This window comes from Phocoena phocoena, chromosome 3, assembly GCF_963924675.1.
Source record: "Phocoena phocoena chromosome 3, mPhoPho1.1, whole genome shotgun sequence".
Classification (NCBI taxonomy): Eukaryota; Metazoa; Chordata; class Mammalia; order Artiodactyla; family Phocoenidae; genus Phocoena; species Phocoena phocoena.
Genome location: NC_089221.1, coordinates 45,688,552 through 45,702,316, shown reverse-complemented (window position 1 = coordinate 45,702,316; position 13,765 = coordinate 45,688,552). Strand labels below are relative to the sequence as shown.

At 39.1% G+C, this 13,765-nt stretch overlaps 1 non-coding gene across 1 annotated transcript; it reads right to left on the bottom strand.

Annotated features, from left to right (window-relative positions):
- Positions 1-12,144: 12,144 nt before the first annotated feature.
- Positions 12,145-12,248, bottom strand: LOC136121731 (U6 spliceosomal RNA). The gene has a single exon (XR_010655753.1). It is a non-coding gene; the product is annotated as a U6 spliceosomal RNA (small nuclear RNA).
- Positions 12,249-13,765: the final 1,517 nt, after the last annotated feature.

The window sequence follows — 13,765 nt, the reverse complement described above, 5'->3', positions numbered from 1 at the left end:
ACGGGCTTGGAAATTTTCCAAAATGTCCGTTATTTTGGCTTTGACTCCAGTCGAGCCTGGAGGAACTCTTTATCGAACTTGTTTACCTTGATTTTTTTTATTAGTTTAATAATTGATATTAACAATAACAGTTTGCTTATAGCTTTATGCTATTCAGCTTAAGAGATCTTCAAAGCTGTTCTGCTTGGTCCATGTCTTCCAAGGAGAGATTAGTTTCCAAGTTTCCAGCTAAATTGAAAATCAAACCAGGTGGGGGAAGGAATGTTTGAAATTGGTTCTTTTCAGGTTTTCTGGGCATTGGACATGCATCTCATATTTCCAAAGAGGAACGGTGAAAGAGATGAATGGTTAGGACCCCCTGTTCTGCTCACACAGGCCACAATTTCAAAACCATAAATAAGAAAGAAAAATATTTCTTTGACTTCTTCCAAAATACAAGAGTAGAGTCTTCGTCATGTTCATTTATACACATTCCTCCTAGGAGAGCGCAAGCTTTCCTTCTTTTTTTTTTTTATAACTTTATTGGAGTATAATTGCTTTACAATGGTGTGTTAATTTCTGCTTTATAACAAACTGAATCAGTTATACATATACATATGTTCCCATATCTCTTCCCTCTTACATCTCCCTCCCTCCCACCCTCCCTATCCCACCCCTACAGGCGGTCACAAAGCACCGAGCTGATCTCCCTGTGCTACGTGGCTGCTTCCCACTAGCAATCTACCTTATGTTTGGTAGTGTATATACATCCATGCCTCTCTCTCGCTTTGTCACAGCTTAACCTTCTCCCTCCCCATATCCTCAAGTTCATTCTCTAGTAGGTCTGTGTCTTTATTCCTGTCTTACCCCTAGGTTCTTCATGACATCATTTTTTCCTTACATTCCATATATATGTGTTAGCATACGGTATTAGTCTTTCTCTTTCTGACTTACTTCATTCTGTATGACAGACTCTAGGTCTATCCACCTCATTACAAATAGCTCAATTTCGTTTCTTTTTACGGCTGAGTAATATTCCATTGTATATATGTGCCACATATTCTTTATCCATTCATCCGATGATGGACACTTAGGTTGTTTCCATTTCCTGGCTATTGTAAATAGAGCTACAATGAACATTTTGGTACATGACACTTTTTGAATTATGGTTCTCTCAGGGTATATGCCCAGTAGTGGGATTGTTGGGTCATATGGTAGTTCTATTTGTAGTTTTTTAAGGAACCTCTATACTGTTCTCTGCAGTGGCTGTATCAATTTACATTCCCACCAACAGTGCAAGAGGGTTCCCTTTTCTCCACACCCTCTCCTGCATTTATTGTTTCTAGATTTTTTGATGATGGCCATTCTGCCATTCTGACCAGTGTGAGGTGATACCTCATTGTAGTTTTGATTTGCATTTCTCTAATGATTAATGAAGTTGAGCATTCTTTCATGTGTTTGTTGGCAGTCTGTATATCTTCTTTGGACAAATGTCTATTCAGGTCTTCTGCCCATTTTTGGACTGGGTTGTTTGTTTTCTTGTTATTGAGCTGCATGAGCTGCTTGTAAATTTTGGAGATTAATCCTTTGTCAGTTGCTTCATTTGCAAATATTTTCTTCCATTCTGAAGGCTGTCTTTTGGTCTCGTTTATGGTTTCCTTTGCTGTGCAAAAGCTTTGCAGTTTCATTAGGTCCCATTTGTTTATTTTTGCTTTTATTTCCATTTCTCCAGGAGGTGAGTCAAAAAGGATCTTTCTGTGATTTATGTCATAGAGTGTTCTGCCTATGTTCTCCTCTAAGAGTTTGATAGTTTCTGGCCTTACATTTAGGTCTTTAATCCATTTTGAGCTTACTTTTGTGTATAGTGTTAGGGAGTGATCTAATCTCATACTTTTACATGTACCTGTCCAGTTTTCCCAGCACCACTTATTGAAGAGGCTGTCCTTTCTCCACTGTACATTCCTGCCTCCTTTATCAAAGATAAGGTGACCATATGTGCGTGAGTTTATCTCTGGGCTTTCTATCCTGTTCCATTGATCTATATTTCTGTTTTTGTGCCAGTACCATACTGTCTTGATTACTGTAGCTTTGTAGTATAGTCTGAAGTCAGGGAGCCTGATACCTCCATCTCCATTTTTTGTTCTCAAGATTGCTTTGGCTATTCGGGGTCTTTTGTGTTTCCATACAAATTGTGAATTTTTTTGTTCTAGTTCTGTGAAAAATGCCAGTGGTAGTTTGATAGGGATTGCATTGAATCTGTAGATTGCTTTGGGTTGTAGAGTCATTTTCACAATGTTGATTCTTCCAATCCAAGAACATGGTATATCTCTCCATTTATTTGTATCATCTTTCCTTTCTTTCATCAGTGTCTTATAATTTTCTGCATACAGGTCTTTTGTCTCAATGCTAAATGGGGGTGTTTTCTTGATTTTGCTTTCAGATTTTTCATCATTAGTGTATAGGAATGCCAGAGATTTCTGTGCATTAATTTTGTATCCTGCTACTTTACCAAATTCATTGATTAGCTCTAGTAGTTTTCTGGTAGCATCTTTAGGATTCTCTATGAATAGTATCATGTCAGCTGCAAACAGTGACAGCTTTACTTCTTCTTTTCCAATTTGGATTCCTTTTATCTCCTTTTCTTCTCTGATTGCTGTGGCTAAAACTTCCAAAACTATGTTGAATAAGAGTGGTGAGATTGGGCAACCTAGTTTTGTTCCTGATCTTAGTGGAAATGCTTTCAGTTTTTCACCATTGTGGACGATGTTGGCTGTGGGTTTGTCATATATGGCCTTTATTATGTTGAGGAAAGTTCCCTCTATGCCTACTTTCTGCAGGGTTTTTATCATAAATGGGTGTTGAATTTAGTCGAAAGCTTTCTCTGCATCTATTGAGATGATCATATGGTTTTTCTCCTTCAATTTGTTAATATGGTGTATCACGTTGATTTATTTGCGTATATTGAAGAATCCTTGCATTCCTGGAATAAACCCCACTTGATCATGGTGTATGATCCGTTTAATGTGCTGTTGGATTCTGTTTGCTAGTATTTTGTTGAGGATTTTTGCATCTATGTTCATCAGTGATATTGGCCTGTAGTTTTCTTTCTTTCTGACATCCTTGTCTGGTTTTGGTATCAGGGTGATGGTGGCCTCGTAGAATGAGTTTGGGAGTGTTCCTCCCTCTGCTATATTTTGGAAGAGTTTGAGAAGGAAAGGTATTAGCTCTTCTCTAAATGTTTGATAGAATTCGCCTGTGAAGCCATCTGGTCCTGGGCTTTTGTTTGTTGGAAGATTTTTAGTCACAGTTTCAATTTCAGTGCTTGTGATTGGTCTGTTCATATTTTCTATTTCTTCCTGATTCAGTCTTGGCATGTTGTGCATTTCTAACAATTTGTGCATTTCTTCCAGGTTGTCAATTTTATTGGCATAGAGCTGCTTGTAGTAATCTCTCATGATCTTTTGTATTTCTGCAGTGTCAGTTGTTACTTCTCCTTTTTCATGTCTAATTCTATTGATTTGAGTCTTCTCCCTTTATTTCTTGATGAGTCTTGCTAATGGTTTATCAATTTTGTTTATCTTCTCCAAGAACCAGCTTTTAGTTTTATTGATCTTTGCTATCATTTCCTTCATTTCTTTTTCATTTATTTCTGATCTGATTTTTATGATTTCTTTCCCTCTGCTAACTTTGGGGGGTTTTTGTTCTTCTTTCTCTAATTGCTTGAGGTGCAAGGTTAGGTTGTTTATTCGAGATGTTTCCTGTTTCTTAATGTAGGATTGTATTGCTATAAACTTCCCTCTTAGAACTGCTTTTGATGCATCCCACAGATTTTGGGTCGTCGTGTCTCCATTGTCATCTGTTTCTAGGTATTTTTTATTTCCTCTTTGATTTCTTCAGTGATCACTTCATTATTAAGTAGTGTATTGTTTAGCCTCCATGTGTTTGTATTTTTTACAGATCTTTTCCTGTAATTGATATCTAGTCTCATAGCATCGTGGTTGGAAAAGACACTTGAAACAATTTCAATTTTCTTAAATTTACCAAGGCTTGACTTGTGACCCAAGATATGATCTATCCTGGAGAATGTTCCATGAGCACTTGAGAAAAATGTGTATTCTGTTGTTTTTGGATGGAGTGTCCTATAAATATCAATTAAGTCCATCTTGTTTAATGTATCATTTAAAGCTTGTGTTTCCTTATTTATTTTCATTTTGGATGATCTGTCCATTGGTGAAAGTGGGGTGTTAAAGTCCCCTACTATGGATGTGTTACTGTGGATTTCCCCTTTTATGGCTATTAGTATTTGCCTTATGTATTGAGGTGCTCCTATGTTGGGTGCATAAATATTTACAATTGTTATATCTTCTTCTTGGATCGATCCCTTGATCATTATGTAGTGTCCTTCTTTGTCTCTTCTAATAGTCTTTATTTTAAAGTCTATTTTGTCTGATATGAGAATTGCTACGCCAGCTTTCTTTTGGTTTCCATTTGCATGAAATATCTTTTTCCATCCCCTTACTTTCAGTCTGTATGTGTCTCTAGGTCTGAAGTGGGTCTCTTGTAGACAGAAAATATATGGGTCTTGTTTTTGTATCCATTCAGCCAATCTGTGTCTTTTGGTGGGAGCATTTAGTCCATTTACATTTAAGGTAATTATTGATATGTATGTTCCTATTCCCATTTTCTTAATTGTTTTGGGTTCGTTATTGTAGGTCTTTTCCTTCTCTTGTGTTTCTTGCCAAGAGAAGTTCCTTTAGCAGTTGTTGTAAAGCTGGTTTGGTGGTGCTGAACTCTCGCAGCTTTTGCTTGTCTGTAAAGGTTTTAATTTCTCTGTCATATCCGAATGAGCTCCTTGCTGGGTAATCTTGATTGCAGGTTTTTCTCCTTTATCACTTTAAATATGTCCCGCCAGTCCCTTCTGGCTTGCAGAGTTTCTGCTGAGAGATCAGTTGTTAACCTTATGGGGATTCCCTTGTGTGTTATTTGTTGTTTTTCCCTTGCTGCTTTTAATATGTTTTCTTTGTATTTAATTTTTGAAAGTTTGATTCATATGTGTCTTGGCGTATTTCTCCTTGTATTTATCCTGTATGGGACTCTCTGTGCTTCCTGGACTTGATTAACTATTTCCTTTCCCATATTAGGGAAGTTTTCAACTATAATCTCTTCAAATATTTTCTCAGTCCTTTTCTTTTTATCTTCTTCTTCTGGAACTGCTATAATTCGAATATTGGTGCATTTAATATTCTCCCAGAGGTCTCTGAAACTGTCCTCAGTTCTTTTCATTCTTTTTTCTTTATTCTGCTCTGCAGTAGTTATTTCCAGTATTTTACCTTCCAGGTCACTTATCCGTTCTTCTGCCTCAGTTATTCTGCTATTGATCCCATCTAGAGTATTTTTAATTTCATTTATTGTGTTGTTCATCATTGTTTGTTTCATCTTTAGTTCTTCTAGGTCCTTGTTAAATGTTTCTTGCATTTTGTCTATTCTATTTCCAAGATTTTGGATCATGTTTACTATCATTATTCTGAATTTTTTTTCAGGTAGACTGCCTATTTCCTCTTCATTTGCTAGGTCTGGTGGGTTTTTATCTTGCTCCTTCATCTGCTGTGTGTTTTTCTGTCTTCTCATTTTGCTTATCTTACTTTGTTTGGGGTCTCCTTTTTGCAGGCTGCAGGTTTGTAGTTCCCGTTGTTTTTGGTGTCTTTCCCCAGTGGCTAAGGTTGGTTCAGTGGGTTATGTAGGCTTCCTGGTGGAGGGGACTAGTGCCTGTATTCTGGTGGATGAGGCTGGATCTTGTCTTTCTGGTGGGCAGGTCCATGTCTGGTGGTGTGTTTTGGGGTGTCTGTGGACTTATTATGATTTTAGGCAGCCTCTCTGCTAATGGGTGGGGTTGTGCTGAACATCCTATGTGTTTGGCATAGGATGTCCAGCACTGTAGCTTGCTGGTCATTGCGTGAAGCTGGGTGCTGGTGTTGAGATGGAGATCTCTGGGAGATTTTTGCCGTTTGATATTATGTGGAGCTGGGAGGTCTCTTGTGGACCAGTGCCCTGAAGTTGGGTCTCCCACCTCAGAGGCACAGCACTGACTCCTGGCTGTAGCACCAAGAGCCTTTCATACACACGGCTCAGAATAAAAGGGAGGAAAAGTAGAAAGAAAGAATTAGTAGAGGTAGAAAGAAAGAAAGGAGCGAGGGAGGGAGGAAAGAAGGAAGGAGGGCAGGAAGGAAAAAAAGAAATAAAGAAGATAAAGTAAAATAAAATAAAGATAAAGTATAATAAAGTTATTAACATAAAAAAATAATTATTAAGAAAAAAACAACGGATGGAGAGAACCCTAGGACAAATGGTGGAAGCAAAGCTATACAGACATAATCTCACACAGAAGCATACACATACACACTCACAAAAAGAGGAAAAGGGGAAAAAATCATAAATCTTGCTCTCAAAGTCCACCTCCTCAATTTGGGATGATTTGTTGTCTATTCAGGTATTCCACAGATGCAGGGTAAATCAAGTTGATTGTGGAGCTTTAATCCGCTGCTTCTGAGGCTGCTGGGAGAGATTTCCCTTTCTCTTCTTTGTTCTCACAGCTCCCAGGGGCTCAGCTTTGGATTTGGCCCCACCTCTGCACGTAGGTCACCGGAGGGCTGTTCTTCGCTCAGACGTTACGGGGTTAAAGGAGCAACTGATTCAGGGGCTTTGGCTCACTCAGGCCGGGGCGAGGGAGGGGCATGGAGTGTGGGGCGGGCCTGCGGCGGCAGAGGCCAGCATGATGTTGCACCAGCCTGAGGCCCGCTGTGCGTTCTCCTGTGAGAGTTGTCCCTGGATCCCGGGACCCTGGTAGTGGCTGTATAGGCTCCCCTGAAGGGGAGTGTGGAGAGTGACCTGTGCTCGCACACAGGCTTCTTGGCGGCGGCAGCAGCAGCCTTAACGTCTCATGCCCGTCTCTGTGGTCCGCGCTGTTAGCCGCGGCTTGCGCCCGTCTCTGGAGCTCCTTTAAGCAGCGCTCTTAATCCTCTCTCCTCGCGCACCACGAAACAAAGAGGGAAGAAAAAGTCTCTTGCCTTTTCGGCGGGTCCAGACTTTTCCCCAGAGTCCCTCCCAGCCAGCTGTGGCGCACTAACCCCCTGCAGGCTGTGTTCATGCCTCCAACCCCAGTCCTCTCCCAGCGCTCCAACCGAAACGCGAGCCTCAGCCTGCAGCCCCGCCCGCCCCGGCGGGTGAGCAGACAAGCCTCTCGGCCTGGTGAGTGCCGGTCAGCCCTGATCCTCTGTGCGGGAATCTCTCCGCTTTGCCCTCCGCACCCCTGTTGCTGTGCACTCCTCCATGGCTCAGAAGCTTCCCCCTGCGCTACCCGCAGTCTCCGCCCATGAAGGGGCTTCCTAGTGTGTAGAAACCTTTCCTCCTTCACAGCTCCCTCCCACTGGTGCAGGTCCCGTCCCTATCGTTTTGTCTCTGTTTATTCTTTTTTCTTTTGCCCTACCCAGGTATGTGGGGAGTTTCTTGCCTTTTGGGAGGTCTGAGGTCTTCTGCCAGCATTCAGTAGGTGTTCTGTAGGAGTTGTTCCACGTGTAGATGTATTTCTGGTGTATCTGTGGGGAGGAAAGTGATCTCCGCGTCTTACTCTTCCGCCATCTTCCCGGAAGCCTCGCAAGCTTTTCTTCTAATCTGTGGGAGTTGGGATTCTCCAAAGTTGCAGTTTGGAGTCAGGGAGCAAGATTTCACATAGCTTTTTGAGGATTTTTCTATTTGAGATTCTTCTATATAGTTTGCAAAAAGGGGTCTGAGAACATGGATGTCTGGCCTTGGCTTAGTTCATATAATCGAAAAGTTATTGAGAGAAAAGCCATTTTGGTTTGCTCATCTGTCTAGACTGCATTACATCTTACTGAAATGTGTGGTACAAGTCTATAAGTCTTTTTCTACCATTTTGAAATTCAAAAGAACTGAAAACAATTAAAAGATCTCTGTAACTTATTTGGTGAAAAAAACCTCACTCGGCCTAAATAATTTAGCAGCGAAAGTTGACTTAAACTACACCTCTGTTTATGGTATTTATTCATTCTTCTTGGAGTGAATATTAATATATTTTACTGAAGTAATGTGGTAATTATAAGGTGATGTCCCAGACCTCTGATCGATTATATTAATGTAAGGAATACAAAATGTATTGCTATTCAAAAATCACAAAAAATTGTACATTCCAAAAAAAATCTGGCCTCAAAATTGTCAGAGTCTCAGAGTGTCAGCTGTCAGATTGCAGACTTGTATTGTCAGGAGACATGGTTACCTACGAAATGCTGGCTTCTTTCTCAGAGAAGAATGAAAATGCTTCTAATTTTGTTTTTATCTTATCTCCTTTAAAACTGTGCTGAACGTAATGGATCCTCAATGAATATTGTTGCCATAATAATTTGTTACTGATTAATATATCTGAAGGCAAAGAAGAAGAGGCATAGATAACTGTGTGGAAGTTTGAGGAGATAAAGATATATCCTCAAGGTGAGAGAGGCACAACCAATTTTCCAGGTGAGTAAGGTTTAGAGGAGGGAGAATTCCAAGAGGTAAGGCTTCCAAACATAAAGACTTTAAAAAATACCCTTTCTTTCCTAGGAAACTAAAATTGATTTTTTTTTTCATCCTGTGTTTAATATTGGTCTGGGATACTTGTAATTTCTTTTCTTCTTCTTTTTTCTTTTTTTGCCTACATGGCATGTGAGATCTCAGTTCCCTGATCAGGGATCGAACCTGTGCCCCCTGCAGTGGAAGCGTGGAGGAGTCCTAACCACTGGACAGCCAGGGAATTCCCTACCTATAATTTCTTAAATACTCTGTTTTCTTTATGGACGAAAGAATTGGGATAGCTATTAAAATTAGTTTACAAATAAGATATCAATAATTTTAAGCATTTATTGAGCATTACCAGACCGAGTGCTACACATTCATAATTTAATTTAATCCTCACAAAAACTGTATAAGGTAGAAGTATTATTTTTCCCATTTTCCAGATAAGGGAGATTCTAGATAAAGCAAATAACTTGTCCAAATTCATATAATAGTAAGAGTGAGAGCCAGAGGGTTAGGCCCAAGCAGAGCCCAGATCCTTTGTGCTTAAACTACTACACGACATTTTATTCTATAATAACCTGAAGTTCATGGTTAAAAAGAAAAATGTGGCCACACAATATTGTATAATATGTGCTGGGCTTTGTTCTCTCATGAGGGCTTAGTTGGGAGTTATCAGAAAGGCCCTCCTGGACATAAGCCATATCATTAGGGAAGCATTCAGCTGCAATGAAAAACAGGAAGTCCAATAACAGAGCTTAAATAAATAAGGATTTACATTTCTCACATAAGAAGAAGTCTGGAGGTAAGTTGTTCTCAACATGGATATATTGGATTAAGGGTGTCAGGTTCAAGATCTTTATGATTTTTTTGGCTTTTCTCCTAATGGCCCCAAGTTGTTTGCTGCAGTTTCAGTTTTTGTGTCCCTGTTCAAGGCAGGAAGAAGGAGGAAGGAAGATGGATCAGCTATGACTACCCTTTTATCCAAGGAAGTTAAAATTTTCCCCAGAAGTGTCTCAGCAGTTGTCCAGTTATATGGTTCTATGGCCACCCCAGGTGCGAGGGAGTGGGGGAGAGTAAAGACCCACGTGTTAGTTGGATGAGTCCAACCATGGGCCATCATCTAGGGCAGGGGTCTGCCAACTTTTTCTTTGAAGGGCCACATAGTAAATATTTTAGATCTTGCTTTCCAGATGGTCCCTGTTGCAGCTGCTCAGGTGTGTGGCTTTTGTAGTGGAAAAGTGGCTCATAGAGAATATGCAAATTGCGCTTATTTGTATTCCAATAAAGCTTTATTTCTAAAACTGGGAGCAGAACTAATTTGATGGGTGGCTATAATTTACCAACCCTCAACCTGCAACTTGGTGCATTGCTGCCAAGCCAAACTGAGATTTATGTATGAGCAAGGAAGAAGGGAGGGGATCATGGGTAGAACTAATAGTGTCTGCAGTTGAGGATAGAAACATGCTCTTGACTTATTCTTTTCCCCCTCTTTTTCCAAGTTTGTTGTTGGAGGGTTTATGCTCTTGTGCTATGGAGTTGTAAAGGCAATAGTCTTAGATGTAGCAGCCTCCATCAGGAGAGCTTATGGGGAGCTGGTTAGACAGACTTGAGGCTACCTGTTGGCCCACACAAACTGTCTGCTTTTGGTACTAGGTCCAAGAGACTGTTGGGTACCAGAATATGGAAGACCATGATTTCCCATTTCCCTGTCCATTTCCCACTCTTCTTCCTTATTATTCAGCAAGGGGAAGAAATATGCTCAGATAAAATATTAATTTCCAGTCCCCATGCTACAAGGTGTGGTCATGAACATTATCCTGGCCAATGAGATATGCATGGAAGTTTCTGGGCAGGAAAGCTATTTAAGGTGTCAGTTTCCTTAGCATGAGCTTTTTTTTTTTTTTTTTTTAATATTTATTTATTTGGCTTAGTTGCGGCATGCAAGATCTTTAGTTGCGACATGTGAACTCTTAGTTGCGACATGTGGGACCTAGTTCCTTGGCCAGGGATCGAGCCCAGGCCCCCTGCATTGGGAGCACGGAATCTTAGCCACTGGACCACCAGGGAAGTCCCCTTAGCGTGAGCTTTTGCCTTTCTCCTATCTCCTCGTGCCTTTTGTGCTTGGACAGAGCCATCTTGCAACCACAGTGCAAGAAGCAGAGGGTGAAAGCCACCCACTAAAATGACTGAATCAGAGAGTAGAAGATGCCCAGGTACCTGAGAACATTCTGGAGATCGGCAGCTGGACATGTTGTTACACAAGGGAAAAAAAAAACAATCTTAAATTGTTTAATCCATTGCTTGCTTGGAGTTTCTGTGGCTTGAAGACACATGCACTTGTGACAGATGTTCAGGGCATCTTGTGCTTTAATGGGGATAAAGAAATAGCTCTCTTTCCCACGCAGAGTCAGGGAGAACAGGACTCCTTATTTTCTAGAGAACAGCAATCCTCATTTTCTTCTTCTGACTCTGTGGTGAGACGTTCAAATTTTTCTTAGTCAGGGTTAGTCTCCGCTAGTTTTTAATGCTTTTTGTTGAGGTTGGCTTAGTGTGTCCCATTACAGAGAACATGCTGTGAGGTGGTACCTGGGATCCTGATTTTCTCCTTTGGTTCCCACCACACCTTATTTGTTTATTAGGTCACAGATGTTTCTTCAAACCCATTCAAGCAGTATAGAGTTACTGCGACTGCATTTCCTCAGCTCAACTGTTGAGTGTATTTTAAAGTATCAAGCAAATACATTCAATACAGAATTAAGAATATTTTGTAATATTTCAGTTGACATACAGGCTGGTTACAGATGTTCTGCATTTAGAAAAAGTAAAATAATTTTAATTCCACCAAGTGGAGATAACCACTGTTAGCATTTAGTGTGACCTCCATGATACACATACAGGCACATACATTATATTCACGTTCACCTGCTTGAAATCTTAATTTATATTGAGCTTTGTATCTTGCTGGTTTTTCACATTATAAAGTGAGCAATTCTCTATTCTCCCTATGTATTTAAAACATGATTTTTTTATTGGCTGCATAATATTGCATCATATTACAAACACTGTTTTTTGTTTTTGCTTTTTTTGGTTTTTTTCTTTTCTTTTCCATTATGGCTTATTACAGGATATTGAATATAGTGCCCTGTGATAATATGGTAGGACCTTGTTGTTTATCCATTCTATATATGATAGATTGCATCTACTAACCCCAAACTTCCAATCCATCCCTCCCCCACCTCCTTCCCCCTTGACAACCACAGTCTGTTCTCTATGTCTGTGAGTCTGTTTCTATTTCATAGACAAGTTCATTTGTGTCATATTTTAGATTCCACATATAAGTGACATCATATGGTATTTGTCTTTCTCTTTCTGACTTACTTCGCTTGGTATGATAATCTCTAGGTCTATCCATGTAGTTGCGGATGGCATTATTTCATTCTTTTTTTTAAGGCTGAGTAATCAAACTATGTTTTGTTTTGTTTTTTAATTTTTAACACACTTTAATGGAATCCAATTCTATTTAGCTTTATACTGTGCTTTTTTTTTTTTTTTACTTCTAATGACCATTCTCCATACCATTAGTTTATTGGCTTTTTTTTTAATATGGAACGCTTCACGAATTTGCGTGTCATCCTTGCACAGGGGCCATGCTAATCTCTTTCTCACTCCAATTTTAGTATATGTGCTGCCGAAGTGAGCACTCAAACTATGTTTTTAAAACTCACTATAGACAGATGTTTTATTTGTTTTTAGTATTTGGCCATTATAAAAAAATACTGTAATGAACAAACTTATATGTAAATATTTTACCTTTGTTTTGTCTGAATATTTTCTTAGAACAGATTACTAGAAATTAACCTTCTGGATCAAAGAGTGATAGTTTTTATATACTGCCAAATTGTGCTTCTGAGGGGTAGTGCTGAGATTTAATCCCATTAATAGTGTGTAGGTAGGTTTATATGTTTGTGCTATTTTCTGCACTTTCATGTAACTTTAGCCAAGTTTAAAAAAAAAGTTTGAAATCAATTTCACAGGAAAAAAACCTCTTTAGATCTTACATCCCTTTAATGGATGAGATTGAGCATCTACTTCATACGTTAATTTGGCTAAGCATTATTTCTCTTATAACTTATTTGGTTGTATGTATTTTACTCATAGATATTTTAATTACTTATGTATTACTGATATAGATTCTTTGTGTCTTTCACAAAATGGATTACTGATATTTCCTGAATGTGACATAATTGTGAGTTTTCTGTGATATTCCCGTGAAAATAGCACATAGTAAACCCCATGAAGTATTACAACATCTAACAGTATTTCAGGTTGAAGTTGGAAGATGTTACACTCTTGACATTACCATTTCTAAAGGGCATACGTCTCCTTTGATATGTTTTCTTCAAAAATGACATGCACTTAGAGTGAGGGGAATCCATATTTTTTCTTAAGTCATATAAGTAAACTTTAACAGAACGTCTCCTTTCCTTGGCATTGCTCCATCATCCAACCTTGAACTGCAGATTTTCAGTCTCTCAACAACGAGTCTTCAGGCTCTTGACTCTGAATGCCTATGTTACCCTGAACATTTTATACCACTTTTTGAAACTCAAATATTTGTATCTCTTTTCTTCAGCTACTTTGAAAGTGGTACCATTTATCTAGAAAGGTTCATAAAGTATAGGCTGTAGGCGTTTATTTAAACCTGTTTGATGACATTAATTTCCTTGAAGCTAAAGCAAAGTCTTGCATGAGAGTATAGTATTCCAGGTTTTTCTATAATCGCATATTATAAATTAGGTAACTCTTGAAAACCTTGCTTTCCTTAAACCTACCACTTTAATCAGCCCTTTGTTCTCATGAAAAAATTCTAGAATTCCTGGAGAGCTTATTTCAAATGGATACTTTTTAACAGAGTTTTAAAATGTTAAATACTTAAAAAGTCACCTTCTCTGATACTGGTTGCATCTGCTTCTCATTCTGCTCTGACCAGCTCTACTGACTTAAGATTCCTCATTGTGAAACCAGAAACTGATGATGTCATGTCTGAGAATTTCATTGTGCAGCATTTACAATGGGAAAAAAAGTACTTTTTTTTTTTCCTTGCCCCTCTCTGAATAAAATGCTGCTCTATCTCTCACACTTGCCTAAAATAAATGTGTTCTATGCCTGATTGTAACTCGAACAAGAACTCTATAGGACTACCAGGAACCAGTCTGTA